Below are 26,810 nucleotides of genomic sequence, written 5' to 3'. Positions count from 1 at the left end.
CTTTTAAGAAGGATTTAAATAAAAACACATTCTAGGAAATATTATTTTAAAGATCAAGTCAGGAGTCCATTCTGTTTCTAAAAGAACGTGTGAGGACTGCTTAGCTTTTCTGTGTAGCCATATCTTTACCCGTTTCCTGTGTCCCCAGGGATTCTGACTACCTTAAACTCCTCCAGATCCTCTCCCTTCACCCCACCATCAGGTATAGTGCAAGGCCATAGTAGGAAACAAGAATAGGGTGGATAAGGACATTTGTAAATGAAAACTGAATGAAAAGGTTAGGAGTCTACTCCAATATAAAGTACCATGAGAGTGAATCCTATTGTCATTCTCCTGTGTTTCTATAGTTGTGTGGGTAGGAAGTCAAAGCCAAGAGCAGAGCTCTACATTTAGAATCATGTAGATTTTGACATGATCTTAAAATCTAGTGTGCCTGGGTTTTCTTTCACATCTGCCCTGCATATCCTAATTTTCTAATTAGTTGCCACCATATAAAAAGTGAAGAGTGGCATTTAAAAACATTCAGATTCACAGCCTTTCCTGTACTATGAAGATCTACTCTGCTGCCTCTATCAGCTTGGAGCCTGATGGGCCTTACCCTACAGAATTAGTCTCTGCTTTCCGTTGGAGTGTTCTATACATCCTACATAACATGTTATCCATCCCTGAAAAGTAAAGCTCAGGTTTTCAGTCATAAGTATGCTTTTATTGTTTTGTATTCCTATAATGGTTCCACAGAAATATGCTTATTCCTTTTCCGGTGAATCATGTATTACTCATTGAATATGTATTCCCAAGATATGCCTTCATTTGCATTTCTTGCCTGGCCCAGTTTGGCTTCATTTACATAACACAATTGAAAAATTCCTATTTAAGGGTTAATTTGATTAACTCATGTTGGGATTAATATGTAGCTGATTGTTTTTAGTATCAACACAATATCATCATGAAGAGGCCTTGGGCAATTCATCTGTAAAATGAATAACTTTATGTCCTTATAGGATTATGAAAATTACCAAAATGAGTGCAAAGTGCTTTAAAAAGTGACCAGCATAAATTGCCTGTGCTTAGTTAATATCAGCAGTATATATTTCTGTTTCTGTTGAACACCATTTGATGGATATCATTTGATGAAAATGTCATTTGAAAATTTGAGTTTTTTCAAAGGATCCTCCTGATCAGAATTTCTATTAAGTAAATGTTATTTATTCAATTGCTCAAAAAATAATTACTGAGTATCAAGCACTTTTGTGGATGTGAGGTATACTTCAGTAACCAACAGGAAACTTCTCATCTGAGAGAGTTTATTCCACATTGGGAGATTGATGATGCACTAGAGTGAGGAGTACTTTTTCTTGCTGAGCAATTCAGGACTGAGCTCTAACAAGGTCACATCTGAGATGCTTTGATCAATTAGAAGTAATTTATAAACTTTGTTCAATGTCATCTGTTAGACTATTCTTAGGTTTCATTTGACGCTTTTTCTTTTTACAAAAATACTTCTGTAAATATCAAACATATGAGGGTAGTCCAGTTTAATAGGATTAGTTTGAAACTGGAGGAGGGATATTTTATGGAAGTGCTGGCTGCCAGGATTGGACCAAGGTCAGAAAATGACCAACTGGAGGTTTAAGGAAAGGAGTGGCTAAAGTTCAGGGGAAAATGAATGGTCCTGGAGGATAGGCAAAGAGATAAGCCCTGAACAGCAGGAAACTGATAGATTCCAGCTCACCCTTTCTTCCAGCAGAGACAACTAATAATAAAGTAAAGTCAGCATTCCTTCCTTACACTGCACAAAATGTTACCCACCTGGGAAAGCAAGGCTCTTCTTTGTCAGTCCGAGTTACGTTTTACATTATTATATTCACATGGCTGTTACACAGTTTGTTCTTTTTCCTATGACTCATAGATTACAAAGAAGTTACTGACTTTCTGTGACTTTGACTGAAACCCCACAATGGCCTGAGGATCTTTCTCCAAAGTAGTAGGGACCTACCAAAGTTGCAGGTGATATTCCCAGGATCTAGGGAGCAAGAGTCAGTACCAACTAGAGTAGGCTCAATTCTGCATGATTCTGCATCTGGCCACTTTAACAGACATTGCTCAGGAATCAGGTTTAGTGAAAAAAGATGAGCAGGAGGCCTGTCTCTTGAGATGGACCATAAGTGCCATGACGAGCCTTCTGAACAAGAGCCACGCCTCCCTACCTGACCAGCACCCAAAGGGTGGATACAGATAAGTTCAGTTGGGCATCTTTGTGACTGAATCCTGAAGCTGCAAAGTCCACTGACCCCCAAGACCAGCTGGGAAGCTGGAGCACCCTGTACCCTTCTCAAGGTCACAGTTATGGTTCAGATGAAGCCAGTTGATGCTGAAGGGAAAGAAGAGGGTGATTTTGTTTAAATAATCTGATTTTTTCAGAGGAAGTAGAAATCTGTATTTTTGTAAGTAAATATTAGCAATGAATTAGGGTGTTTTAGTTTAGTTTTATTTTGTTTCATGAAATATTTCACCAGTGAGGATTTTTTTGAAGGGAGATGTACAATATACTAACAAGTTCTATGACATTGGATAAGTTATTTTTCCTGGGTGGCTTCCTTATCAGGAGAATTGGGCCCATTGACCATGAGATCCAGGGGGCCTGAGAGTCAGTGTTTAACCTGTTAAGCCAAGACTGAACTGCTATGATGTGACAAGGTCAGTAGGATGAGAATGTGTCCATCCTGGGAGCACAGCAGAGCATCTGTCTGCCATGCCTGGCTCTCTGGACCCTCCCCCATACACACACATAGAGATACAGATAGATGTAGCTAAAGATATAGATATAAATAAAGCAGATAAAGCTAGCACTTGGCGGGCATTTATTAAGAGCCTGCTCCATGCCAAGCTGTGTACCGTGCACTATTCTTTAGAAATCTTCATGCAGAGAAAGAGGATTGTGTTTTGTAGCTCTGAAATTTAATGTGTCCATTCCAGGATGGTTCAGAATAAGGACTCAGTCCTGCCCACCCCCAGGCTGTCCCGTCCCTGGAGGATACTTCTAGAACCAGTTTAGCCTGCCTTCCTTCAGGCTATGTTCACCTTCTTTTAGCGATGCCAAGTGCCCCGGAAACTCTGCTCAAATATGCTATCTTTCATTCCTGCCCACCTGGGCCAAAAGTTTCACATTCATTTTACGATGTTAAGCATCTGCTCTGTTCCTAGTGCTGTTCTACCAGTGATCAGGATAGGCAAAGGCCTGTTTTCAGAAACTGAAATTCTGTGGGATGAAAGGAAGAACAAAACAAACTGTGAACTAATGAATCAGAAATTGATCAAATAGTGCTATGCAGAAAAACAAGAGTGATGTGGTGGTTATTTTAAACCTACTGTAGCTTGAGTAGTTGAGAAAAGTCCACTGTAGGAATCAGTGTGTCATCAGTGACCTACTGATGAGAAGGAACCAACCATTAAATATCCAGAGGAAGAGCACATTGCAAGAAGAAGGAACGGCAAGGGCAAAGGCTGTCAGGGAGAAAGGAGATTGCCTCTTGGAGGACATAAAAATAGGCCAGTGTACCTGAAGCATGATCTCAGGGCAAAGAGAAATTGTAAGAAGTGAGATCCAAGAACTTGCTTACACACAGATGGTTTTCAACTTACTTCAAGCAAGTAAATTTTCATTTCCCCAATTATTTTTTGAAGGGACTAGTACCATTCTTCTTTGTTATGTGTTCACTTCATTACTTAAATTTCAGTTAGCTGACTATGAAGATTTCACTGGTTTTATAGCAATGTGGGACTCCATTGCAATGTGATTTGATGTAGGAACAATCATGTTGGGTCCTTCCAGCAGTCCAAGGAGGCTGGAGGGGGCTCATCATTGTCCACCTGCTGTTTGAGCCAAACCCGTCTCAGGCCAAAGGGCTATTCTAGTCTTCTTAATTCAGCTGTGTGATGCTTTGATTGCATGTTGTCTGAGCCAACAGATAGCAGATCTACATCTGGTTTAGGAATAAAGAAGCAGGCAGAGGGAGATTTTCACAAGTCTTTGTCATCAAGCAGCCATCACCACAGAGTGGTCCTTCTTCCCCTGTAGGCACTTGATCAGTTGGAAGTTTCCCATCTTTAATTATTCCCATCTTTGATAATGAGTGCTTTTCCATCTCCCATCTATTGCCCCAGAGATGGTAAAGATGCACAGAAAGCAGGCTGGTGTCTTTCTACACATCACACACGCTGGTCTTTTTTGCACAGCAGTGGAGCATCACGTCCTTACTCTACTTGACTTTTATGTCTCCAGAGTTGAAGAAAAGCATATAGCGTAGAGGAGTGATGGGTGACAATTCCTCATTCTACCCTCTTTCCAAATTTTTGAGGGAAAAATACTTCTGGTAAAACAACAGGGGGAGATAGCTTCAATAATTTCATCATTTCTGCATATTTTAGAAACTGAGAAATACTTGTGTTAGAACCGTTTGCAGTTCTGTGTGGAATAAGCATCAGGACTCCTGAGTTGAAAGTAGCTTCTTCTATAGTATATGAAGTTTTATCCAAATATCTCAAGGAAAAAGACAGACACTATGGTAACTATTATTCTTTAAAAAAATTATTTAGTTATTTCTTATGTTTATTTTAATCAAGGGAAAAATTTAAAAAATTAGGATATATAATAGTAACTCTTTTCGATTTCCTATTAACTTGTTTTGAAGTCCTGTAATGCTCCCACGATCTTGTTTTGACTGATTAGACTCTGTTCCATTCTGTGGGATAGTATCAGGTCCGAGGGTATAGGCAACTACTTTGAAGGCAGTAAGATTCACTAAGATGCCCATTCTGGTTTGACTATTGTCTCCTTTGGAAGTCCTGTAATGTTTACAATGTCTAAGTTTTATTGGTCTTGTTCTCTACTGTTTTGTCCAACTTTATAATATCTAATGAGATAGACAAATCTTTTTAAGGAAACAAGAGACAACGTTGATAACTATTGTTAATAACCGTATACTCTGTTCTACATCATGTGCTAAGTCTATCCTTGGTTTTCACTGACAGCTTTGTTCTGCCATATTTGACTTTATTCTCCCCCCCCCCAAAAAGTAATAAGAACTAAGGAGTAATAAAATCTAAAATGTGTAAATTTTGTTGTAAAAAGAGAGGAAGGGGAAAAAAGAGCTCTAACGGATATAACAGCAAGTGTGTATAGGGATGTTGAATAGCTGACTCTATTAATGTTTTTGGATCATTGAACACAGCTGTTTGTAGTCTCTCTGTTTGAATGTCTACTTTGTATTCTTTGATACTGTGATTTGAGCAACTATTTCCAAGATGATAATATGTAATCTATTAACAGGTGATTTCTTACTGTTATGCTTTTTTTTGTAGTTCTGTATTATATGTAACCTTACACTGCTTTGTTTTGTTTTGTGTTTTTCTCTTTTTCCTCTTAAATAAAAAAAAAAAAAAGAAAGTAGCTTCTTAACACGTTACTGTCAAATTGAATTACTAATTTGTTCTCCTCCTGTTTCCTGAATTTCTGTGAGCATATACATTTTAGGTCCTCAAACCATTATTTATTCATCCCCTGATATATCCTAATTATGTATTATTCCTTCCAAAGAATAATATTCTGGATTAATAAGTAGTACTTCCCATTCATAAAAGATAACCAGTTTTCTTTATAGAATCACCCACACTTAACATGTCTCAAATAATATGTGAAAATGCATGTTTTGCTGTTTAACATAAGATTTTAAAAGAAACTGAATTCACTGATATCTGAACTCTAATAAAGTACACTTTATAAAACTGCTTAATGATGATTCTGGATGATTGGTTTTGCAGACCTAACTCTCTTCCCTTCATCTTTACCTTTGGTTTCTTCCTTTCCAATGCTTTAAATGGACAGAAAATTTCAAGAGAGGTTGGTATAGTCTACAGTTGTTTTCTCTTTAGTAGCAAGTATCAAGGAGAGTATGTTAGTTTTCAAAATGTAGCCCAACTACGTACTTCATGATATTCCAGTCTTCTTAATCATCTCCAGAGAAGTATGTGGGTGCTGTATATTCAGACATCCTCCTGGAGTAATGGGTCAGTGTCAAAGGGTACAACTGCAAGCTCATCTTCAACAGTCGTAGTCTCAGCTTATCAAGCCCTGCAGAGTTCATTACATTTGCAGAATCCTCAAGCCCTAACTATGCACAACAGAAACAGTCAATTTCTTTTACCTAAGAATATTATTATTCATTGGAGCCCCTCAGAGAAAGAAAAAAGCAATAATTTCCTAATCGAATCTGAGATATGCATGCTTCACTTTTATATATTCAGAAGCATATGAAAAAATGGGGAAAATCTCACCTTTCTATTACTTCAGGCCACATTGCACACAGTTCTGGCAGTTCAGAAATAATTGGCTTTCCTAATGCTATTTGGGTGGATTAAACAAAACTATGCCTTCATCATTAAGAGTAGCACCTTTTATATTTTGGAAGCTATAAAGTTTGCAGCTGTCAAAAATGTATATATGTGAAGTGCTGAAGACATTATTACATATCATTTGTTCTTTTGTGCCCTTTTTAAAAAAATCTTACCAGCTCATTTGCATCTACAGCAGGCCATTTGCAAAAGTAAGGAAAAAGTGTAGGTCTTCCGTTGAGTCCCTCTATTCTAATTCTCTTGGATTGCAAGATTTTGAGGGGATGTGGTAGCCCAGCTTGGAATGTAGAGCTGTGGCAGATGAGGGAGGAATCCATGAACCCAATGGAAGGAGCAGCACTTGAAAACATCCCCATATAGCCAGAGGAAACATAGCTGCTTATTTCAGTGCTAGAAATTGAACCCAGGGCCTCCCACATTCTAGGCCAGCATCTGCCACTGAGTTACATCCCCAGCCCATAGCTGCTTTCTGTAAGTGTAAAACAGGCCTCTTGAGAATTTAGTGAAATGATCATTCCCCCCTCAGAATCAATCTTGTTAGAAAAATTAACCTCCAAGGTAGCTGCCATGTGACCTTACTCAGACAGGGTATCTCCAGTTTTAAATGGTGAGGCTGAAGGAAGAACAGAGAAAAGGCAGTTGGAAACAACTTCCCCAACCACTTAGCCTCCAGTCTGGTGTCACCTTGAGTTCCTGACCATACGGTTCCCACAGAGGATATCCAAAACCAGGTTGTCTGAAAGTCAAGGATCTCCCGTCAGAGTTCAACCTCAGAATTTTTCTCATATTCTTTATCTTGTCTGAATCTCAGCTGATAAAGGAGGGTAGAATACGCTTGTGGAACATGTTGAGCATAGCCAATCAAGATTACGTTGCTGTTTGAAAGCTCCCTTGTAGATTAAATCACTTGCCTTCTCAAAAGCTCATTGAGCTGCTTTTTCCATGTGTTCCTGTGAGTAATGCCTGTGTCATGGCCTCAGTTCGAAACAAGGGAAAAAACAAGAGAAAAGAGAGAGTACATTTTGTTACTCCAAGTTCTCAGGCATCACATTCATGATACAAATACTTTTGAGATTTTATTTTTCTCTTTTTAGATAGTGTTTCATGTTTCTGCTAAATATTGAACATAGAAAATTGTGTGGAATCCATGTCTTGGTGCTCAGTATTTTTTGTGTGACACATAGTGAGAGGATAGAGAAAATTTTAACACTTTACTACTACATGGAAGGACAACAACTTTGGTGAATGGATTCTACCAGGATTATATAGGATTTCTGTCATTTTTTTTTTCAGTCTCAGACTCAACAGGAACTCATGGCCTTTGATTTAAAAGTGCATCTTCAGGATAAAACTGTCAAACCCCTGGCCCTAGGACAGTGGTCAGAGAACTTTCTCTGAAAAAAGCCAGATGAACAAGTCAGAGTACATTGTGTTGGCCGTACTGTCCCTTACAACTGCTGCTGAAGCAGAAGAGCAGGCCTGGGTCATCTGGAACACATATATGTGGTTGTTTCCCAATAAAACTTTATTCATAAGCACTGACTCTTGAATGGCATATCATTTTCACATGTCAGAATATTCTTTTAATATTTTTAACCATTTAAAAAATGTAAAAGTGGCCGGGGATTTAGCTTAGCAGTATATAAGCACCTGCCTGGCAAGTGCAAGGTCGTGAGTTTGGTCCCCAGTACAAAAAAAAAAAGTAAAAGGTAGTTTTAGTTTGCATATGACATTAAAGGTGGTAGCTCACCAGATGCGACCTTGAGGTAGTATTTTGTAAGACTGGCAGACACTTCAAGAAGTCTCCAAGTTTGAGGCTGATCTACAGGAGGCTTGTTTTCGGGATGGCTAGGATTGAGGGCGAGGGAGCACCCTCGTCTCCTGTGCCCTGGAAGGATTTGAGGTTTAAGGATCATCTCAAAACAGGCATTAAGAGCTCTCTTCCCCTTGCCAGAGATGGTTTTCTACACTGGGAATTTGTTCTGAACACAGCTGAATATGCTTCTCAGACTCTTCCCACATTCCTAGGATGCTTACTGAGCACATTCTGTGGGAGGCCATGGTTAGATAGATGATGTTAGGTATTTGCAGCCAGCACTGGGATGCTCACAGAGAGTGAACATGAGCAGAGGATGACACACAGGACCAGCAAGGAAGAGAAAGGGAAGAGATGCAGATTGCAATATTCCTGGCACCAGCCCAGGGCACTGCCTAAACCTCATCTTCTTGCACAGATAACATCCCTGACCTTTCCCAGATGAGGTGACTCATGATTCAGGATGGCTTGAAATGAGCTCGTGATGGATGTTCATTTCCCACCTAGGATTGCCAGGAAAATCATGACTTCAAAGCATTTTCACATTTTGGAGATTAATTTGGAAGCAGGTTATCAGGATTGGCTTTGGGCTGGCCGGTGTCTTTTAAAGAGTGTTATGGTTTAACTAAGAAATGTTCCTCCAATGACTCATATATTGAGGGCACTAACCTCACCACTGTGCTGATTGATTAATAAATTAATAGTTAGAATAAGTTGATAAAGGTGGGATCTACTTAGGAAAGTCTGTCTCTGGAGGCACACTGTAGAAGGCTGTATCTCTTCTCTGGCTCTTTCTTTTCCTAGCTGCCATGAAATAAGCAGCTTTCCACTGTCTGCCATGCCTTTCCATCGTGAGGTTTCTTTCTTGGAACCAGCTAACCATAGATTGAAACCTGTGAACCCAAACCAAAATAAACCTTCCCTCCATTAGGTTCTTTCAGGCATTTTGTTTCAGCAATGAAAAACTAACACACAAGGCCTGATGCAAATTTTTGTAAATATTCAGGGTAATGCTTATTGCCATCATTCTTCAAGAGTATTATCTTAATGGGTGAGTTTTGAAAATCATAAGTGGGTTTCATTCTGAGAACCAAATCACCATGTAAATACCTTAAATCCGACTTCGGCAGGCTGAGTGTTACCAATGACTCCACCAGACTCTCACATTTGCTAGAACGCATGGTGTGGGGCCATCAGCTTCTGCCTCTGCTCCCACAGCTGCAGGATCTGTGCGAGGAGCTGCTAGAGTCTGGGAAACAAAATGTCCTGGATTGAAGACACAATTATGGGAATTATTACTCTTCTTATTTAGTGTAATTATAGTGGATCTCTCTCTCTCTCTCTCTCTCTCTCTCTCTCTTCCTCTCTCTTCCTCTCTCTTCCTCTCCCCCTCCCTCCCTCCCTCTTTTCCACCCCCCATAAGCTCTAGAGAAAGGTTGTATGGCTTGGGATTATTTATCCTGAGGAGAAGGCTGGAAGGGAGGGGTAATTCACAAACAGTGCTCAGTGGTTAAAATGCAAAACCCTGCTGCTGTCTCTTCTCGCTGAAGATAGAAAATGAAGAAATGGGTAGGAGAGGCCTAAACTGGCTATGAGGAATTACGATGCCTCACTAGTAAGCACCAATGAGTTCACCTGGGGTGTCTGTGAGTACAGGGACTTGGTGTCCTGCCGGCAGCCAGAGATCTTCCCCTTAGATTCCCGCACAGGCACTAAGGATTGTCCATTAGGTCAGTGGGCAGAACCCCATCCATTCTGATTCCTAGGGCCCCGGGGTTTTGATAAAGCAGGTGGCTAACACAGATGTTACAATTCAGAGGGATAATGGCCCTCAAAGGCCTCGTGCTCATAGGTGGAGTGAGGTAATGGGATTGTAGGGGTGCTTCCACTGGCTTGCTGTTAGGAAGTGGGGCTGGTTAGAGGTGGTCTTTGCAGGCTTGACCCTGAAAATGCACTTCACTTTCCTTGACTCCTCCCTTCTGTCTCTGCTTCCTGAGCATCCATGACAGGATCAGCTTTTCCTCCTCCTCCCTCTCTGCCATGCTGTTCTGCCTTGGAGCCAGCCACCTGTGGACCAAACAATGATTCCCAATAAACTGCTCCTCCTTTAAGTTGCCTGTGTCAGGGGTTGTGTCTCAGCACCAAGAAAGTGAGGAGACAACACATCTGTGAAGGTCAGCCTCGAAGAAGACAAAATTTAGTTAGAATAGAGTCTCCAACTTCAGCCAGGAGAAGTGGCCCTGCTGTGTCCTGAGTTTGATGGAGGAAGAGTTTGCCCATTGTCAGGTAGATCCTACCTGGGACAGCAAGGATTCCTGTGCCAACCTCACCTCTGAGCATCAACCGATGATACTTCTCCACTTTCTAATCCTTTTTCTGCCCACTGCATGCCTGCAGCCAACAGGTCAGACTTCCCACATTTTAGACTTGTCTCTGCTTCCTCCTCATTCGGTATTAGTTGTAAAACCAGCACAGAGCACAGGGTGATGGCTTTCCAGGGCTCCCTTGGCACATCACAGTTTCCTGCATATGCCACCTGGGGCGGGGCGATTATGTAAATGAGCATAAGGAGGATGGGAGGGAGGAGATGTGTAATCAGTGACTTCTGAAGCTGGAGTTCTTCATGTCTGTATGAAATCTCCCAGTTTGCCAGTGTTGGCAACTAATTCAAACATGTATCCATCTGTATTGCCATACAGTGGACAAATAAAAACTATATATAGTTATGGTGTGTGAGTTAATGTTTTTGTATGTGTGTAGGATGTGAAATAATCATAGTCAAGCTAGTAAATGTATCCATTACCTTTCATACGTAACATTTTCTGTGTGTTATGATAACACGATCTACCCACTTAACAAATTTCAAGTGTATGATAGTATTGTTACCCATACTCATTTGCTGTATATTAGTCCTTAGAACTCATTCAGTTTTGCATTACTGAAACATGGTATCCTTGACCCGCGCCTTTCCATCACACACCACAAACACACATGCACACACACACACACACACACGCGCGTGTGTCCATGCCTGGAAACCAATTTACTCTCTACTTCTAAAAGCTCAACTTCTTTAGGTTTCAAATATGTGTGATATCATGCAGTATTTGTCTTTGAGCCTGGCTTATTTCCCGTAGCGTAATGGCTCCCAGGTTTATCCATCTTGTCACAAATGGCGAAATGTCATTATTTTTGTGGCTGAGTAAATCCATTGTATATATATGTCACATTTCATTTATTCATCATGATTTGTTGACATGCACTCAGTTTGTTTCCATGTCTTGGCTAGTGTGAGTAATGAATGCTGCACTGAACATGGGAATACAAATATCTCTTCAAGATACTGATTTAATTTCTGTTGGTTGTATACTTTAGGATTGCTGGGCCAGAATGTAGTTCTATTTTTAATTTTTTGAGGAACTTCCATGCTGGTTATCATAAGGGCTCTGCCAGTTTACATTCCCACCAGAGGTCTTTAAGGTTTCCCTTTGCTCTGCATCCTCACCAGTACTGGTTACTTCTTATCTTTATGATAAAAAGCCACTCTAACATCCTGAAGTGATACCTCATGTTTTGATTTCCATTTTCCTGTTGATTAGTAATGTCTAACACTTTTAATGTACTAAGTGACTATTTCTATGTCTTCTTTTGTGAAATATCTATTAGGTCTTTTGCCCATTTTATTGCTGCTGGTTTTTTAAATTTTTTACTATTGCATCCTATGAGTTCCTTGTATGTTTTAGATATTAACTCCTCATCAGATGTATGACTTGTGAATGTTTCTTCCCTCTCTCTAGACTTCAGCTTTAGATATTCTATCCAAAAAATTACTGCTGAAACTAGTATCAGGAAGGCTCTTCTCTGTTTTCTTCTAATAGTTTTACACTTCAGATTGTATATTTAAGAGTTCAGTCTGTTGCAAGTTGATTTTTGTATATAGTATGAGGTTCAGATTTCATTTTTCTACACATTATTATAGTTTTCTCAACAGCATTTGGTGAAGAGACAAACCATCCTGTATTCATTCTGTGTTCTTGACAAAGATCAGTTAGCTGTAGATATATAGATTTGTTTTTCGGCTGTTTTGTTCTACTCATTTCCATGTCTTTTTGTGCTTGTACTGTGACTTTTGTTATAATTGCCTTCTAATGCATTTTGAAGTCAAGTAATAGGATGCTTCCAACTTTGTTCTTGTTGCTCAAGATTACTAATTCAGAAATTGTGAAGCAGTATGGCACCCTAAAAAACATATATTTCCTATATGTTGGCAAGTATGTAAACTTTTGAAATCATATAAAATTAGATTCAAGCCCTAATTACTTATTAGCTGCTGACCTTTGCAAGTGACTTAGTCTCTGAACTTTAGTGTCCCTCTTACTAACGCAAGTACAAACAAAAATTGTTTCACAGCTTACCTATAAGAACTAAAATAACATGCGAAAGAATTTATATAGTGACTTCTATGCTTAATAAATGTTAGTGTTTTAATTCTTTGACCAAATTATTATATTGAACCATATGAAATTGCTTGGATGTTGTACAGTGATACCTTGGTTCATGAACGTAATTTGTTCCTTAATTCTGGAAAAGATGGCCATATTCATGTTGGGTGACAAAGATGACTACACTTGTATTCATCACCCCATGTGGAGTTTACAAACAAGAATAAAATTTTGCCAAATACTTCTGTTTGTAAACCAAATTATTCACAAACAAAAGCGTTTGTGGACCAACCACTAGAACTGTTTGGGCCTCTAAAAATGTGTATCCCTGTAGTCTCAGCTATTTGGGGAGCTGAGGCAGGAAGATTATGAGTTCAAGGTCAACCTGGGCAGCTTAGCAAAGCCCTGTCTCAAAATCAGAGAAAAACATGGCAGTTTTATGTGATCCAACCCAACAATATAAAATTCTGTTTCCTATATTATTATAATAATAATTGCTACTAGTAACAGTTAATAATGAACAAGTTCACAGCATTAACCATTAAATGTTACTATGACTATTACACCCTGTCCTCAACCACACACTTAAGACCCCATTCCCTGCTCCATTGTCATAGCTCCTGTCCCTTTGAATGTACATGGTAACTAACCATGCTTGTAGTTTACTGTCTGTCTGCCCACATTTGCTGGTATGCAAGCTACGTCAAGGCAGGGATTTCTCAGTTTTCTTTATTGTGTTTCTGTTTCCCTTTCATCCATGTGTCTAGAATAGTCCCCTGCATTTAGTGGACTTTGGGTAAACATGTGTTGAAGAACACATTTGCATAGTGATTCCCTAATTGAGGCCACCATAGGCACTTTCCTTCAAGCCTTTAATGTTGGGGGGGGGGAATCATTAGAATTAAATAAAATACAAGTGGAACTTATTACGGTGTTGGCATTTTAATAGGACTTTTCCTGCAAAACTGAGGTGGAGGAATATTAAAAATTTTCCAAAGTATCCTGTGCCCCAGATCTGAAAAACTGAATTTATGTTTTTAAAATGCAAATTTTGAGCAACTGATAAGCATTGTTTTCTCATGCTTTTTTAATTATAGACATAAGTTTTGGATGGTGCTATGTTCTTATTTATTTATTATTTCATTATCTATTTTGTGTTTTTGGGGGTCTGAACTCAGAGCCTTTCACACAGGTTAGGCAAAAGCCATGTTCCCTATCCACACTGTAATTTTAAAAAGATAATTAGCTCTATTTGCTCTCTGAGAGAAGGAAATTGGATTTGAATGGTAATTCTCCATGACAGTAAAGCCTGCTTTCACAGTTTCCTTGTGTGTACGTGTTTGTATGTACACATCTATGTCAGTACATACATACATACGTACACATACATATTTTTATTTATATATATGCATATGTATGTATAAATATTCATCAGTAGTGAAGGAAGGCTGAACACAGCAAAGGAAATTAAACATTTAAAAACCCCAATAGTGAAAACCCCAAGCCTGACTGGATTCCAGGGAGGCAGAGGAGAAAATGGTGGCATTGTCTTTAGAAGGAATGTCACAGCAGCCTGTGTGAAGAGGAAAGTGCTGATAAGCAGAATGACAAAAGCTGGTTTCATGAGTGATTCCAAGCAGCCAGGGTACACTCCCCAGCTGATGGCCAGCTATTTTCGGTATGCCACATATCATGACTGACTCCACAGAACTTGACTGGAGGCCATAAATATGGTAAGTCTATGGGGAATTCTGGGAGGTCCTTACACTGTTTACATGGTTCCCTGCCCTCCAGTGTTCCCACCCCACCCCTCACATTTAAATAGTCCCTTCAGAGCAGCTACTGCTTCTTTACTAGGAGGTGGGGGGAAACCTTTACATTCCCCAAGGCAGATATTTTTAGAGGTGATGCTATCTACAAAGCGTTAACTAATTGAGTTATCAGGTTTCAAACTTGGCCACAGAGAATGGCAGTGGAAGAGGGAGAGTTCTTTCCAGAGCAAGTAAGCATTTGTCGCTTTCAAATGAATTGCTTTTTCCTTATAGAAATTTTGCTTTGCTCTAAAACTTTTGTTTTTAAGAGAAAGTATGTTGCTGGGTAGGAGGAAACTAGCCTGTTCATAAAAAAAAAAAAAAAAAAAAGCAAAAAAAAAACTATGAATTACTTGAGTTAAATACATGTAGGACAGCGACTGTCTTATCTTTCTGTTTTGCTCAGACCTGGACTTTAGGTATTGTATGTTTGCCTCTGGTGTGAGTGTGTCTGGCTAAGGCCTGCCAGAAGAGGATGCATACCAAAATGTAAAAAGAGGATGGGTTATTAGGAGCACAAGGAGAGCCTGTTGAACTGATGAATGTGAGATATAAGTGGTTGCATAGTACTCTAGAAAAATCTGAATGCTAGGTTTTTCTGATGTATCAATTACAAGAGAAACTATGAAATTTTGCAGTTGGGAGAAACTGAATAAAGGTTTGAATAAAACTCAAAGGATAGGTGAAGGATGTAACTAGAGGCTGAAAAATGTAATTTGATTTCTATCTCAGTAGAACTGGACATAAGTTTTAACAAATCATCTTGTTTGTTAGTTTTGAAATGTTAGACTAGTGAGCCAATTGCCTTTAAGAAATGCTATATTTAAAATATAAAATATTTACAAAATGTTGAAATATTTGATTCTGGGGATTTATAAAATACCATTCAGATTCTGGTTTGGTTGAAGATTTCATGTGGTCTCTGGTTTCTACCTGTGAACTTTGAATTCACATCAGTTTATTGGACAATGAGTACACATAGGTGCTATGAATAGAATATTCTTTGGTAGTAAGGTAATAAATTAAGTACTGATCACCCTGTGAACTTTTTGCTTAAAAATTATAGTGAAAAAGTCATAATGGCTAAGAAAAGACATAAAAATGAGGACATTGGTACTTGTTCACGTAGGCAGACATGCTAATGGTTATGAGAAGAAAATTGACATTTCGTAGTTTGAGGAAAAAGCAATTTGGGGAACTCTTTCACAATGTTTATTTTTATTTTAAATGGATTCGGTTTTAATCTTTGTGTTCTTAAATACTCAATGCTTTCTGCTTAAGTATTAGCCTTGTGTGACCGTTATGGATTATAGCTATATTATAGGTGATTTATGAAATTTTAACCTGAGAGACCCTTTGCAAATATTTCATACAACTCTGAGAAAGACTTCTTCAGATTATACTTTGAGATTCATAATAAAGGTATGAATATTGCTTGTGAATTTTGGGCATTAATGCTAACGGTAATTTACTACATAGTGATGTAAGCATATTGGCAAGTAGGTCCTAAAAAAAATCTCAAAATAATTCACTCATCAAAAATTATGAATTATTCAATTTGGATGTGCATTCTGTTCCATTAGTTGTAGAACTGAAAGCTTTATCATCATAAATTAGTTAGACCTAGCTTTGAGAAATATTAATTGCCAATTGCTGTGAACTGCTTAGGTGCAAATGTAACACATAATAAAGGCTGTACCTGAAAAAAAGATGGCTCTTTATGAATTTGTAAGCTTAAAATAGTAAAACATGAGATCCAAAGGAAAGCCCAAATAAAAGTAGACTGTCTTATTTCTGCCTCATGTCAGAATGTATCAACTAAATAGTAAAAGCATTTGATTTCAGCCCATATGTGCAGCATTTTCTGTTTTGGTGGGCATGCTGTTTAAAAAAATGTGTGGTAAAATGACAGACTGAATTTGAAATTATCATGCCCTAAGCAGTAACTCCGGAAGGGTACTGACCCGATACAGATCATAGAGAAGTCCCATCACAATAGAGCAACATGTACTATTGCAGTTCTGGGTTTAGTTGGACAGTGAATAAGAATTCTTCCTCTCCTGGCTTCTTCTCTGACCTGAATGCAAGACTGGAGAATTTATCTGCATGAGCTGAACTATGGATAAAATGCTTGCTGAAAGGGTATAGTAAATAATTACCTTTTCCCAAACGGTTCTTCATACTTCCTGCCACTATTATTTATCTTGTGGTTTCTACAGCATTGTTTTAAGATTTTCTGTAAGACTCTTTTAGTATTGGGGGAGACATAGTGGTTTTACAACTTGTTAATGTGAAACATTTTCTTCTCAAACCTTTAGGAAGCTAGATGTCTGTGTACCTTTGCTAATTTTAGAAACAGCCTCTCATAGGTTCATTCTCATCAAGTCTATATGGAAGAACTAGATTTGACATAAAAGATTGATGAGACATTAACTCTTAATCTCTTGAAAAATGACCATAAACTCATAGACTCTGATACTAAACAAAGCCCAATTGTAATCCAATTATATGTGAATCGGAAAGGCAGCTAATAAGATTCTTTAATAACAGTGATGTGAGTTATTTTTAAATCCTATAAGGGAACCTTACAGTACCAGAAGTTCTTGATATTATTCATTTTATGCTTTCCAACTCAGATTTTCTCTATTTTGTGTATGGTTTTCAATAATTGACTCAGTAATGAATACATATTTAACAGCTGAAGGAATCATTTTATTGTTAATGATTTTTACTTATGAAGTTAGGGGCAAGTAGAATAATACATACAAGTCAAATTCAAAAAGTGAACCTGACTTGTCTTTCTGTTGCTGAGACTATAGAATTTATTTTGAAATGATAACTTTTAGTTATGTAATAAGTCTAATATTTATTTACCAGGTAACTTTTTTTTTTCTTTCTGTGTGACAATATAAAGATGCTACCTTGGATTATTTATAGTTTTGGGTAATAATGAAGTTAAAGCAATATTTGGAAAACAAACAAAAACTTTAATGTAATGTGGTATCTTTTTGAAAATTCTGTTGTAATGTTAAAGCATTTTTTAGATACAAAGTAAAAATTCATCTTCCAATTCTTTATCCTAATACAAATAGGTATGTACTTTTTACATTTTCTTTTTGCTATGGTTTTCAGAATACATTGCAAAATCTAATAATAAAAATAGAACTTTTTAAAATTGGACTATGGATAAGTACATCATTAGATAATGTAACATTAATTTTAGTGTATATCAGGCAATTTCTATAGTAAGTAATCACTTATTAAGAATAAATTAATTTATTGACTGAATAAATGAATTTAAAGAATAAATTCTTTTAGAGGTCCCTTTTTACTTTTGTCTGAAATAAAGGTCTTTGCAGATAGTCACGATAGCAGACATTTCAAGAGAATGATATGTTGGGTTATTAATGCTACTGTTTTCTTTAATCAGTTGATAAGGTAGTGGTGTTGGCAACCAATTTGAAAAGTAGAAATCAATGTCAAAATTATTTTGCAAAATCTGGATTTGTTTCAATTTTATTCAGCTTTGAATTGTTGATGAATTGGATTTTAATTCATCACTATTATACGTTGATTTACATGTTTCTGTCAGTGGTTACTTTGTCGTATTTTGAAAACTCTTGCAATCATAAGGTGAGTTATACTTGGAATTTTTTAAAATGAAAATTTTTAGTCTTGTACTAACTCTAGTATTTACATATCAACTGGTTTGTTTTCTTCTGTGTGGCAATATAAAGATGCTACCTCAGATCACTTATAGATTTTTAAATAGAGATTGTGTTCTATCTTTTGATCTCTAGGTCTAGGCACATATTAAATACTCAATAAATATTTGTTAGAATCTTAAATGCTCATATATTTTTAAAGGTACTACTGCTCATAATTTTGGCCTTCTAACCACTGTTATTCACACAAAAAGCAGGATTTTAAATATTAAAATAGTTTTAAATAAAGAAGAAAACATAGTCATTAACTTTCCATTTCACTGACCAAATCAGACTGTTAGTTCCAGTCTGGAAGTTCCCCAGAGTAGAGGATTTGTATCTGCAGTTGTGTTTACACAACATTGCCAAGTGGCTCGTGAAGAATTTTCATGCTATCTTTCTGATATAGCAGCTCCACTTGTAATGAGATTTGTTGCTTTTTTTTTTTCTCTCTCGTGTGTCATTTCCAAGAACTCTAGGAGAGCGTTCTGAGGGCTGTGCTGTCCAAGCGTTTAGAGTGCATGACATGGACTCATGGAAACACTTTATTTTGGAGGAATACTAAATCCAAGGAGCAAAAAATACAATAAATGTGTAATGATTAGAATGATCTTTGTAAAAGTAGCAGCAATGCCTCTGTTTAGATTGCGCCTTTTTGCTCAGTCATGGCTTTCATTTTAATTATTCTCTTAGGAGTTATTAGGCTTGGGAACATGAGCGCAGTCTTAGAAAGTTTTGCTGTAGATCAGCCTCTGTCAAAATATGGCCCAGGAAGCACTGCATATCCTGAGAGCCTTCTGGAATACCTATGAGGTCCTCCCTCTGTTAAGTGTATTATCTTCTTGAGGACTGGTTTCCTCCTTGTATTTCAACCAAAACAACACATGGCAAAAGATTCAATGGAGAAGCACATGTGTGAATCCAACTGTCTTCTATTGTCCAACATTCAAGGATTTGCAAACTCAGTCTTCTCTTCTTTTGTGTTTTGGGAAATAGTATTTTTTTACGAAATGTGTACTTTATGTTGTCATGCAATAAATTTGCCATTATTGTTTGAAAATAAATATAACTTTTTTAAATTCTCAGTTTCATTTTCTAATGTGATAAATATTCTTAAAATGCTCGTAATCCAAACTCTTTGGGCATCCTCCATAAGAATCTAAAGGGATCTTGAGATAAGGAAATGTGAGAACTACTGCTGGAGATACATTGCAATGTGAATGCTTTCTGGTTTTGTTGAGCTTAGCTTATTGATGCAAAGCGTGAAGTAGTTGAAGTCAGAGTCCTGGGTTCAGTTCCTGTGTGGTTGGTTATATTCTCTTGACTTTCATGTTCACCAGAACACTCACTTTAAAAAGTAATTTTAAATTAATAATAAATTATAATTTATTATTAATAGGTCCTTTCAATCTGTTTTGTGTACATTATGTCCTTGAATATCTACAGTCCTCTGAGTTAGGTTTCGCTGCTATTTTTACGTTGCAGATCAGGCAACTTAACTATAGGTTTGCATACCTTGTCCAAGTTCACACAGTCTTTTAATTGCAGAGCTAGACTGTGAACTAAGGGCTGGTCAACCCAGGGTCAGAGCTCTGAAATCATTAAGCTAATACTGATTTACTTTGCCTCTGTCTCTAAACATTTAAAGAGCATACATCAGGGTTGCTTTGAATTAGTACCTTCATCTACTTACAGGAAGAACAGTTCCTTAAATTATGAAGATTTGCCCCCAATACCTTTCTTTTCTAGTTTTAGCAGTTAAGACTCTAATAAAGCTGAACATCTCCTACCATATTATAACTATTTGTAACTACAGATTCCAGTGATTACCTTGACTTTGGAAAAAGTTTGTTCTTACATGTTTCATGCTGCATAATAAATAATATCTTTCCTTTTTCTTTTCTATTTTCTCCTTGCACTTTAAAGAAAAAAGATCTCCCACACATCTTTATACTTGCTCAATCTCTCTGTTCCTATTATTTTTTAAATTAACATTAGTGATACATTTTTGGGATGCCTAATGATCACATTCATCATGAGGAATTTGAACCTGTACCTAATCTATCTCAGTTATTTTCCCCCATTCCTCCTCCCTCCCTTCAACCCTTCTTCTCTTCCCCATTTACAAAACTTTATTTCCATTGTTTTCTTTCTTCTTCTTTATCCCTGTTTGCTTCCTTCCCTTCCTCTTTCCCTTCCCTTGTTCTCCTTCCCATTTGAGTATTTTCATCCAGTGTCATGATATCTATCCTTTATTTTGCTCCTTATCTAACCTTTGGATTTCTCCTATGAGAAACAATGCAACATTTAAACATGTGTGTCCAGTTTATCTCACTTAAAATTGTGTTCTTAAGGTGCATCCATTTACTTAAAAATGTCTCAAGTTTATTCTTCTTTATGGCAGAGTAGCGCTCCATTGTATATAAAAACCACATCTTCTTCATACATTCATTTGTTGAAGGGCATGTGGGCTGTTTCCAAGATTTAGCTATTATAAGTTGTGTTGCTATAAACATGGGTGAGGATTTATTGCTGTAGTATGGTGCTTTTAACCCTTTCAGGAAGATACCAAGAAGGGAGACCTGAATCAAATAGAACCTCTAGCTTTTGTTTTTTGAAAAATATCCATACTGATTGCCATAATGCTTGTACCAATTACACTCCTATCAACAGTGGAGAAGGGTTCCTTTTTCCCCACAGCCTTGCCAGTGTGCGATACTGGTTGATTTCTTGTTGATAGCCATTGTTTCTGGAATGAGATGAAATCTCAGTGTTGTTTTAATTTGTATTTCACAAATAACCAATGATGTCATCTGCATTTAATGTTTACTACATTCAATGTAAAGCTAGTTAGTCTGTCACTTCTAGTCTTGTCCAGAATAACTTGTCCAGAAAAACTGTGTCACTTGAAGATTACTTGAGATTTCCAGACCAATCAGTCTGTCTGACTTCACTGGTGACCTAATATGATTTGTTAAATATTTCTCTTCCCAGTTCTTATTCAGTAATTGTTATCCAATAAGAACTTACTTAGGTGCCAGGCATGGTGGCACATACACATAATCACAGCACTCTGAGAAGCTGAGAGAGGAGAATTAGAAGTGTAAACCTAGCTTTGGCATTTTGATGTTTTAGTGAGAACCCGTCTCAAAACAGACTTGTAGACATAGCTCAGTGTGAATGTCCCTGGGTTCCATGTCCAGTGCAGAAAAAAGAAAAAAAGAAACATTTTCTTATTTAGTGCTGGGAGTGTAGTTTAGTAGTAGAATATTTGCCTAGTGTGCAAAATTCCCTGGATTTAATCTCAGCACTGAAAAAATAAAACTATTTTAGCTGTATTTTCTTAGTGAGGGCTTTCAGTTATTAATCATAGGCTGAAATAGAAACAAAAAATTATAAACCACCTCTGATTTAATTATTATACATTTTATACATGTATCATCACTCTGTACCCAATAGGTATATGCAGTCATTACATGCCAAAAAAAAAAAAATGGAAAGAACAATAGCTTTTTGTTATATTTATTTAAAACCATTAATATGAAACCATCTTCCTTGCAAGTCCCCAAAAAGGCAGAGGGTTTCATTTGCCAACCATTTGAGCAAGACTGCAGCTGCACCAGCTGGCACACACATTTTGGGATGATAAATTCAAGAACCCTTCCTCTCACCAGCTAACGCCTCCTCTCCCTCTGCTGCCTGAGCCCCAGCCTTCAATTCTCTTGGGCTTTTAAGCTCCAGGCCTTTAATTATCTGGCCAGGAAACTGAAGTCCAATATAGTGTAATTTCCTGATTGATTCTCACTGTGTGGAGTATACTTATGCATATAAGAAAACATTTATGTTCACAACATGATGTCTATCAACACTAAAAACCAAACTACTTCTTTAACATTTAAAAACAGAAACTGTTGTGGACTATTCATCTATGCAGCCAAATACTTTTCTTCTGTCCTTCTACCTAGAACTATTTTAGCTTATCACTATTTTCAGTTGCTATATTTAAAATGTGAATGGTTCCCTGGATTAAATATTTTAGGACTCTTGCAAATACCTCCTGCAGAATAAAGATCCTTAAACATGAAGGCCTGACATCCTTGTTCTGATTCATAACCTACCAAACAATGGAAAAATCCCAAACAGCTGATAGGTTTTATACAATTCACTGTGCATAATGCTAGAAGTTGCTATTATGTATTTCCTAAGCAACAAATAGCGATATCTTGGTAGCTTAAAATTTCTAAGGGACTCTAGTTTATTTATTGTTATTTAGCTAAGCGGTGCCACAATTTGGAGTTTATTTTGTAAGCATAGGTCCTTCAAAGACTACCACATTTTGATAGTATAATATTCTGTTTCATTTTATGTATAGAAACAAAGCTGGCTGTCATTTTTAGCTGTCTTCATGCCATAGGAGTAGATTAGTGATTGGATATGTATACATACCCTACAGGTATGTAGAAAGATAGGGATTACAGTTTAGGAAAAGGAAGGTTGGAGCTATTGATTTTGGAGATCCCATTCGACCTATTGATCTCACAGGAAAATAGTCAGCTAAGTCATTTTAGTACTTTAAGCTATTAACACTGTGAATTAATCTATTTTTGTTCTTATAAAGTATTAGGGAGAACATTAAATCCATGCAACCCACAGTCTCTTTTTAGCAGTTTATCTACCTAAGCCAGTCTCCCCTGTCTTTGCTGCTGTTTGCTCTCTGTGCCAAATAAATGATACAGTGACCTCTACCAAACTCAAAAATTAAGATGTGTTTAAAAAAACAGAATTTACATTTTTTGTTCAATACAGAGCAAGGTGTTCATCAAGGCTAAGATTTAATCACTGCTGAATTGAATTTTCACCTGTCAGCTTACTAGTTACAGGCTAAGAATCCTGAAATTATTTAGTAAATATTGCTGAAGAGAGTCAAAGGCAGGCACATGATACTGATTCATGATAGCAAACCTTTTAGAGCTTTCAATGAGACAAAAAGCCTGCTGTGGCACGTGTGCTCATAGGTTCACCAGCACTGCTGTACATGGTGCTCGAACCAGGTTGTAAAAGGTCCAAGACACAGGTCCACCGACCCTGCTAGGGCTGGGAGCGCCTGAGTGTTGAAGGCAGCCACTTTCTCAGGTGAACAAGGAAGCATGGGGTGCACATCCGGTAGTTCTCAGGCCCCCTAACTCACAGGAGGGCAAAAGAGAATTTCTTAAAGGACGTAAGCCATGTGGGAAATCGGGACAGCTGAACTGAATGAAGCACAGTAGGAAGAGAGAAAGGGATGCGTGATAATGGGAAAGTTTAGGATGCCAGGGGTCCTATGGTTTTCTTTGTTCACCATTGGTCTTCTGCCTTACAAAAAGAAAACATGCTCAGCCCTGTGTTGTGGGAACCCCACCATATTTATTGACTCTAATTAACATTACCTGCTGTTTTATTCAACATTCTATTGCATTCTTATTTTAGCCCAGTAGGGAGAATAATAAGTCCCTGAAGTAAATATGATTAAAATTTCCGAAAGACTGAATTGCCTTTATAGTTTATATTTTTTTGTAGGAGTAAAAAAAAAAAAAAACAAAAAGATTCTCCAGGGCTGTTACTTGTCCTGTAGGCTGAGAATTGAGAATATTACAAGTAGTCTTGTCTTTTTTCCAAAATATTGTGTTACCATTGCGCTTGTGTGTCTGTGCCCCAAGAGACAAGATGAAACATGTCTAAACACAGCAGAGGCTTTAAGCAAGTCCAATAATGAATATGCCTGCTGAACACACTTTTCAGAAATGCTTTCTCCAGCGGTGGTTATTTTCCAGTTCTTATTTATATGAATCTTTATATTCAGAAATAACAAAAAATAATTCTTTAAAAACATTGAAGTTAACATGTCTCTGTCACTTGTAGACAGCTTCATGAGTATGCAAATGTAGACAAATTTGCCATGTCCTACAATTCTCTTAAATAGAATAAAACAAATAGATCATTTTGCTTTAGTTTTAGAGATCATAAAATTTTGGATAGCTACACTCCTTTTCACATTTTGTGTTAGGACTGGGAGTATGTGTATCTCAGTAGTACATATACATGTTAATAATACACAAGCATCACACACCAGCAAATAAATATATATGTGTATATAGATAGATAGATATAGATATCATTCTGCCAATTACAGACATCATTTATAGCTAACACATGACAGTGACCCTGTGTCTGTACTACACTAGGATGCTTTTCAACTTACATAGCGTGCAGAAAATAAAGATATTAAAACACTTGCAGTTCTATCATATGCTGGTATAAATCAAGACAAAATGTTACTCTATTGATGTTGTATTAATAAGACATACAAACTATTCTTTCCTGATATCTGTGGGTTTATATCCCTTGAGAGGCAGGAAAAATTGGTTCTTTAAAATATTACTTTATATCCTCAAAACATTTCAAGGCAAACCAAATAAATCCTGTTCTGCAGCTGAGGTATGTGTACTTTATGTATCTATCACTTTCCACCAGTATTCACTTTTCTTTTCTTGTGGGGGAAAAAACCCTTTTCTATATTTATTTTTATTTCTAATCAATCCCCACAAGAGTATTTAGGGGCCTGAATTCTGGGTGAGAAAATACATCCCTGCCCCCCCACATGCTTGGCCTCTCGGTGCTTCTGATACAAACCAGCTCTTATAAACAGACTGGATGAGAGAGGGTTTTATCAGCATACCACAGCGAAAATCTCTTAAAAACACTGCCTTTACAAAAACAAAAGCTTGCGGCTGTGTGGTTCTTAGCTGGTTCCCACTCTCCTCCACTTAGAGATAAAGATGGGAATGTTGTTCTGCTGTTTGGCCTGAGAGGGGACAGCGTGCACAGATGCCCCGGCAGGTTTCAAATGTGCAGCAGCAGGGGCCTTCCTGGCAGAGATCCCAGCGCAAAGATGCTAACCATGCCTAACATGTGTTAGGGGACGGTGACCTCATTTTCAGGGATGAACTGAGGTTACTTGCAAGCAGAATCCTTGTGGACAAAGGCAGCCTTGTAGCCATCGGAGGGAATCTGGGGAAGCAACCTTTACTTCAGTTGGTTTTGATAGTGATTACAAATATCGATGCCTTTAGAAGCATTTTTCCTGCTAGTTCAACTCCCACCCCCATCTCCTCCTCTTCTCACTGACTTATGGATAGAAAAGGCTGGAATATTTCCAATTACTGGATCGAAATTTTTAAAAAGGAAAATAAAATCTAAATCACCCATGGACTTCTCTAATAAACTTTCAAACCCTTGTCACATGCAGAAGTCTCCCATCCCTAAACAGATATCTAAAAAATCTTTGCTGGCATAGATTTCGTTACTCATTTGTGAGGGGGGAAAAAAGGAGAGAAATCTCAATCTGTTAAAGGTCCAGGGTTTTTATTGACAGGCAACAGCTTGTAGAATGAATGTCACATTTGTTTTAGGTTGTGTAATTGGTTACATTCTTTTGAAATTGGTGGAAAATTAGATCACTGGGCAAGAAATCTATAAAATATCAGGGCACAGTTTCTCACTTTAAAATATCTGGAAACTCTGAGTGGGTGCTGTGGGGATGTCATGTCCCACTGTTTAAGCAGTGAGTCAGCTCCAGACTTGGGGGGAGTGGGGAGAACAGTAGGGACCGATCCTTTGTCACTAGTTTCCCTCTTGTGTATCTCCACCCGACCTAAACCCAGACAACTGACTCTCAAGTCCCTCAGATTATATTGGTTGACAGTGAATATACTCTGAGAAAATACCAGTCTTGGATTTTGAAATGTTCTTCAAAGTAACTCCATTTAAACTTCAGAACTTTAATTGGCATCTGAAATCACTAATTACAGCATTTGGGGATTTTGATGAGCAGGCCCCCTTACTCCTGATTGAGAATAATTTACAAAATCGTGTTAGTTATTCACCAAATGTTACTACTCAAATGCTATCAAGAAATGCTTTACATCTTTAGTTTCCGGCTATAAAAAATTGCTTCGGAAAGGAGAGGTATATAGCAAAACAAGGACAGGGCGGGGCCAAATTTGAGAACTGTTGGAAAGCCAGTTTTGAAAATCTGACATTGAGATCTTAATATTCCTTTGTGGGAAATTAAATACGTGTGCGTATCCCTTCAAGAGGCTTCACAGCTCACTCTTCACCTTTCCCTTCCACCGCTGTCTCCAAATCTCCACATCACCTGATCCCATACAGTACTTTGTAAGCTTTACTTTTACGTGTGAGGGCTACATACGACATTTCTATGTATGTATACATTGTTTAATGATCAAATAAGGGTCGCTTACATATCTGTCACTTCATATTTATCATTTCTTAGTGGTGACTACAGTAAAATTGTTCTGTTGTAGGTTTTTTAAAATATATACTACATTGAGCCATAATTACTGTCCACTGCAGGTGTGCACAACAGCTTATTCCTTCATCTGACTATACCCCTTAGCTGATCTCCCCATGCTGTATCTTACCTGCTGGGTTCTGGCAACCTCTATTGTACTCTCGACTTTAACTTTTTCAGATTCTGCCCATGAGTGAAGTCATGTGGTGTTTATCTTTCTGTCCCTGGCTTGCTTACTTCATTTAACATAATACTTTCCAGGTTCATCTGCCAGTA

At 37.6% G+C, this 26,810-nt stretch overlaps 1 protein-coding gene and 1 long non-coding RNA gene across 7 annotated transcripts in view; one reads left to right on the top strand and one right to left on the bottom strand.

Annotated features, from left to right (window-relative positions):
* Ank3 (ankyrin 3) overlaps positions 1-26,810 on the top strand; it is a 635,468-nt gene that overhangs the window by 379,724 nt on the left and 228,934 nt on the right. The gene's annotated exons all lie outside the window — the stretch shown is intronic.
* LOC134473772 (uncharacterized) lies at positions 7,969-10,795 on the bottom strand. Its single transcript, XR_010044207.1, has 3 exons — positions 9,863-10,795; positions 9,338-9,493; positions 7,969-8,299 (listed from the first exon to the last, which is right to left on the bottom strand). It is a non-coding gene; the product is annotated as an uncharacterized LOC134473772 (long non-coding RNA).

This window comes from Cavia porcellus, unplaced genomic scaffold (genome assembly GCF_034190915.1).
Source record: "Cavia porcellus strain 051 isolate PalLab524CR breed Dunkin Hartley unplaced genomic scaffold, mCavPor4.1 scaffold_28, whole genome shotgun sequence".
NCBI lineage: Eukaryota > Metazoa > Chordata > Mammalia > Rodentia > Caviidae > Cavia > Cavia porcellus.
Note: the sequence above shows the minus strand (reverse complement) of the source record. Positions and strands in the feature narration are given on the sequence as shown.